This window comes from Marmota marmota, unplaced genomic scaffold, assembly GCF_001458135.2.
Source record: "Marmota marmota marmota unplaced genomic scaffold, marMar, whole genome shotgun sequence".
Taxonomy (NCBI): Eukaryota; Metazoa; Chordata; class Mammalia; order Rodentia; family Sciuridae; genus Marmota; species Marmota marmota.
The window spans coordinates 21-5,836 of NW_026000110.1; the positions used below are offsets into that span (position 1 = coordinate 21).

Here is a 5,816-nt window from a genome sequence, read left to right on the forward strand (position 1 = left end):
GGCCAGCGTTTCCTAGACCCTCCTGGTGGGCACCTGCTGCCGGAGGCCCTGGGCACTGAAGGAGCCCACCCCAGGCTGTTTCCCAGCCTCCTGCCCACTGGGCAGGCCCGGGCAAGGCTGGGGGCTCCCTGGGCGCTGGCCCTGCAGGTGCCCGTGACTGGGTCAACCTGGACCTCCCGCAGCTGCTGTGGCTGGAGTGCCACCTCCCGGTCCCAGGTCCCTTTCAACCCCGCAGGTGGCCGAGAGGCTTGGTCCTGCAGCCTGCCGCAGCCCTGCAGAGCCGGTGTTCCCTGGCCATCTCGATGCCCACGACGCGTCACGGCGCCCGTTACGGGCCGTCCTGCCGTCACAGAAGGGCGCAGACCTGGGTGTTCAGGACCGTCTGGAAATGGCGCCCTGGTCCGCGAAGCCTGTTGCACTTGGGACCCGCAGGGTGGTTTCAGAGGAGGCTGCTCGGGCTTTGTGGTCACCTGTCATGGCCGTGTCACGGCCGGGACGCGGCACCGCAGGACCAGCTCTGGGCACATCCCAGCACTGCCTGGCCCCTCCCCGCCACCAAGCACCCTGGGGACAGCCCTTGGATGCTCAGGTCACAAGGGCGTCATTTCCTGTCTTAGGAGCCACCATTCAGGGTTAGTCCACCCTGGAGGACAATTAAAAGGAACCAAGCCAAACACGAGTGACTGTGCTGCCAGACTCGGGAGCAGAGGCAGCCTGCGACAAGAGGCTGCTGGGGGGGGGGGGTCCTGCCCCTGTCCCCTGAGAAGCCCAGGCCCTGTCCCTGGGACTCCGAGACCGCCAGCCTCGGCCCTGGGCTCAGGGAGGCCCCCGCGTGTCCCGTGGACCATAGGGACCCCAGCCTCCCTCTGGGCTCAGGGAGGCCCCTCCTCTCCCTGGGCCATAGAGACCCCCAGCTTCTTCCCATCCTCAGGGTCTGGGCTAAGGAGGCTAGAGTGAGGAGTCTGGTAAGACCCTGGGCAGCTGGAGGTCAGCTGGGGGGCAGGAGCTCTGGGTTCCACAGGTGCGCCCCAGACTCCTCCCCCCATCCAGACTCCTCCCCCATCCAGACTCCTCCCCCATCCAGACTCCTCCCCCATCCAGACTCCTCCCACCTCCCACTGCTGCCTCTTACCTCAGGCTGCCTCCTCCCACCTCCCACAGCCCCCTCCCACCGACTCCTCTCAGGCTCCCTCCTCCCACCTCTCACAGACTCCTCCCACAGCCTCCTCCGGCCTCTTTCCACTCCTGCAGGCTCCTCCCACCTTCTGCAGACTCCTCCCACCTCCCAGACTCCCCTCAGGCTGCCTCCTTCCACTCCCATGGGCCCCTCCCACCTCTCACAGACTCCTCCCACAGCCTCCTCCCACCTCAGGTTGCCTCCTTCCAGTCCTGCAGGCTCCTCCCACCTTCTGCAGACTCCTCCCCCTCCAGCGGCCGGCTGCCCTCCTCCTTCCTGCTTGGGGCCCCTGATGACCCCTCCAGCATCAGGGCCTTCAATCACAAGGCCGTTGTGAGCCCGAACACGCGCCTGGACACGGAAGCGGCCCTGCTCCCTATTGGCCACTGTCCCCAGCAAGCACCCCAGCAACGAGCGGTGCTGTTCGCACACCTGACATGGACTTTAATAGCAGCAGGGACGCCACAGGCTGACCAGCTGCGGGAGGGGTGCAGGCTGGGCCGACCGCCGGCCCTGCTCGGCCGTGGACGGGNCGCTCTGTGCCACAGTGTTCAGGGTCCGGGAGTGGGAGGGCAGCACCACATGCTTGTCCAGCTACAGGGGGACTGTGCAGATGGCGGGAGTGCCAGGGTGGCCCCTCAGCACTTGGCCAGTGCAGGGAACACTGGGGCTGATGTAGAAAATTACCATAAACCAGCGGTTGAAAACCACAGGACCTTGTCCTCTCCCACCCTGGAGGGCGGAGGCTGGACCAGGGTCCCCGGCTGAGCTCCCTGCACAGACTCCAGGGTGATCCTCCTGCCTCTCCAGGTCCTGGACTCCAGGCGGCCCTGGGCTGGTGGCCCCTCACTCCAGTCTCTGCCTCTGTCTCCACAGGGCTCCTCCTCTGGGTCTGTGTCCCCTCCTCTGTCTCTTGGGAGGACACAGCCATTGCATGAAGGCCCCCTGACCCAGGAGGAGCCCATCTCAGGACCCTTCACTAATGACCTCTGCAGAGACCCTGTTCCCACACCAGGTCCCACTCACAGGTTCTGGGGTGCAAATGTGGACAGGACCCACTTCTTACCATGGTGTCCAGCTCCCTCCAGGAGACTGGCCTCTCCAGCTCCTGGGCTCAAGGTGGCCCTGCTGACCCCTGCAGTCCACGAGGCCCTTGCAGCAGGCCAGTGGCTGGGCTTCAGGGATGTACCTGAGCTTTACTCACAGGGACGCGGCTGTGCACCCTGGAGATGCCAGTGTCCAGGGTGACGTCCTGCTGCTTCAGGGGGGCTGACTACTCCGACCTGTACGTGACCTCTGCAGCGGACAGCCTGAGTCCAGAGCAGCTGTTGCGGGAGCCGCAGGCAGGACACGTCTTCAAAGTCAGTGGGGTCTCCCTGCCAGGGTCAGCTTGGCTCCCAGCCACGTCTGCTCAGCCAGGTGTAATGCATCTTGACCTCGGGGACTGGAGCGGGCTTGGCAGCATCCATGGGGACCTCTGTCCACCTGGAAAACAGCCCTCCCGAGGCCCCACGTGCCCTGCTGTGCACAGAGACGTTTACGGGAGGTTTAGGAAGCTGGCGTGGCTGGCGCTGCCGTGGCTGGGGCTGCTGGGAGACTCAGCCGCGCCCAGGGACTCACCTCCACCCCCTCCTCCTGCAGGTCACGGGCCTGGGGGTGAGGGGCCTCGCGTCCCGCCCCTTCGCTGGCTGAGGGACCCCACCGTCCAGTGCAGCTCAAGCCAGGCCTCCGTCCCTGGGGTCGGGCCAGGCTCAGCTCTGGCAGGGCGCTCCCTGCCTGACCACTGTTCACAGCTGACAAGAAATGTGGCCACCTCAATGTCATCTCTGTAGCTGCTGCCCCGGGATGTGGTCCCCCCAGGGACCGCCCCACGCTCTGTCCAGGGTCACCCAGCTTCATCTTGTAATGCCCCCGTGTGTTCTCCAAGGTCCCCACAAGTCACCTGCACTCCCCAGAACATGTGGCCGACACTGGTGTCTCTGAGGTTGGCCTCTCTGCCTCTACTCTCCGGATGGCCTGCTGTGGATAGGTCCTCCCATGGAGTCCACACTATGTGACCCTCTGTGTCGGCTTCTCTCACCGAGCCCCAGGTCTCAAGGTCTGTCCCACTTGCAGCACGTGTTAGAGCTGCAGTCCTTTTCAGGGCTGAGTAATATTCCATCATGTGATGGACTCATCCTGTTCCCTATTCCTCCTCAGTGGACAACTGGGTCACTTCTCCCTTCTGACCCTGGTGCATGGTGCTGCTGTGAATGTTCACACACAAGTTTTCATTCCAGCGTTTGTTTCTGGGTCTTCATGGACGTACCTAGGCTGCAGGTGCTGGTGGAGTGGGAACTCCCTGCGTAACCCCGAGAGGCCCCTGGGCACTGTCCTTGCACGGGGGCTCCACGCTGCCCTCCCACATACACATGCTAAGAGTGATGTTGAACGTTGAGTCCCCGACTCCACAGGGCTCAGCACAGAGCTCCTGGAGGTCCCCACACAGGTGGCCTGCAGGTGCACACGGCTCTGCTTGCCAGGTGCCGGGAGTCTCTGTCCTGGGGTCCCCGTGGTCATGGTGGCAGAGTGCAGCTTGTGCTGTGGGCAGGGCCGGGCAGTGCTGTGACCAGGAAGGGACGTTCTGTGGCTCGAGCCTCCATCTGGGAGTGAGGCCCGTGTGGAGTTGCTCCTGGCCGAGTGGTCAGTCCTGGAGAGGGGCAGCTGGCCTGGGAAGAGGAAGAGACCTGGCCTCAGGTGCAGCCCCTGATACAGGGTGCTGAGGGGCCAGGCGGGGACCTTGGGGAGGCCAAGCAGGGGCCCAGGAAGTGGGTGCCCTCCTGCTGACCACCACTGTCTGCTCAGGGGCTGGGAGGCCAGGAGGCAACTGTGTGGGAGACCAACTTTGCATGTGACTGAGTCACACTCCCCGGCTGGGTGCTGAGGTGCTCAGTCACAGAAACGTGGCAGAGCTTTCCCCACCTTCTTGGGTTTGAGGGTCGGTGATCAGGCATGGTATGTCCTGCTACAGCCCATGGGTGGAGCTACGCTCACCTGTTCCTTTGTGATATAACCCCTTGCCCTGTTTAGGGTAGAATCTTCCATGGAAGTGCCTAGTGTGTGTCCCCTCCTCTTACTGTGCCCTTGGGTGTGGCCTACCCAGGTGTCAGTCAACCTGCTGACAGTGGACATCACGAAGATAGACGCAGCCCCCTGAAACCTGACCCCTTGCCTCATTTAAATAACTTCTCCTCAATAAAAGGGGTCAGCGCATGCTCTCACTCTCTCTTCCTGCGGACCCTTAAGGTCAGAGGAGCCGTCACAGTGACCCCCCCAAAAAAAAACGTGTTTGTGTCTGTTGTGTGGTCATTTTGCACAGCCCAGTCAGCCCAGTTTACCTGGAGTGACCCCTGAGCCTTTTAGTCGCTAACAGAAACCCAGCACAACTGGGCTTTGCCTTGTCTACGTTGGAAAGCACTAGTGTCCACCCTCTGTGCGGAGCCGGTGTGTGCCGCACAGGGCGCTGGAGAGGAGATCTGCACACACAGTACAGCTATGTGACACGCATGCACATCAGTCAACATGTGTGCACACTCAGAAGCATGTGCACATGGTGCAAAGGCGATGCACATGCAGAAACGTGTGTGCAGACCCACGTGCACACACACGCAGACGCACTACTCCCAAACCCCTGGCAGTATCACCCCCTGGCCTGCACCTTACTGCACACGGGGCTTATGTGGCTGTCTGGACAGCCGTAAGGTCTGAAGGCCGGTGGGTCCATCCGGCTCCTGACAACAACCTGAGGCTCAGGACTGGTCCATCTTGCTCCTTACTGCAGCCAGTGTGGGCCCTTGTTCTGGCCTGGTCCCCTCCTGCTCCCAGAATGGCTGCTGCAGCTCCAGGCATCACCTAACAGAGGACAAGACAGGGGGGATGTTCAAGCTGTTTCCCAGTGAATCTGCTTCTCAGGGGCACCCTTCCCATGTGATCCCTGAAAAATCTCCTCAAAACTCCCTGGTCTGAAGAGCACAGAAACAAACTCTGGCCCGGGCCCATATACTGAATCCAGCTCTGGCCTGTGTTTCTGTACCCGGCGAAGTGAGGACGTTAGAACAGCCTTGTGAGCTGTAGTTCTCACGCCCACGATGCCCGCTCACAGGTCAGCGTGTTCCCACAGCTGTCCATCATGACCACGCACGGTCAGTTGTAGGGCATTTCCGCCTCTGCACGGAGAAACTCGCGCACCCTCAGCGGTCAGTCCCCAGCGCCGGCAGCCAGAAGTCCACTTTCCTGCCTGTGGCCCTGCCTGTTGGGGACCTCTCATGTGCCTGGAGCCACAGCTGTGGCCGGTGCGAGCGCTGCTCTGGCTGGACAAGTGCTCCGGGTCCCCCAGCACTGAGGTGTATCCGAGCTCGGTTCTGCACGCGGTTGGACGTCCTCGGGGACGGCTGCAGGTGGGCAGGCGCCGGAGGCCTCCGTCCGCACCTTTCGGTGGCCGTGACCGGCGCGTCCTGTTTCTACACCCGCTTGCGATTCCCTCGGGTGGGTCGTGACTTCGACCAACAGGCCGGCCCTCTCCAAAGTGGCCGCGCCTTTCGCCTTCCCACCAGCACACGAGGGCTCCCATTTCTCCCTCGTCGCCATCAGTCCTCTGATT

The 5,816-nt window shown here is 62.7% G+C and overlaps 1 protein-coding gene across 2 annotated transcripts in view; it reads right to left on the reverse strand.

Annotated features, from left to right (window-relative positions):
* Positions 1-1,595: 1,595 nt before the first annotated feature.
* The window catches only part of Gtpbp6 (GTP binding protein 6 (putative)), a 52,437-nt gene continuing 48,216 nt past the window's right edge, over positions 1,596-5,816 (reverse strand). For both annotated transcript variants that reach the window (XM_048784638.1, XM_048784639.1), the window contains exon 10: positions 1,596-1,709. The gene's annotated coding sequence lies outside the window, so the exon portion shown is untranslated. The remainder of the gene's footprint in view (positions 1,710-5,816) is intronic.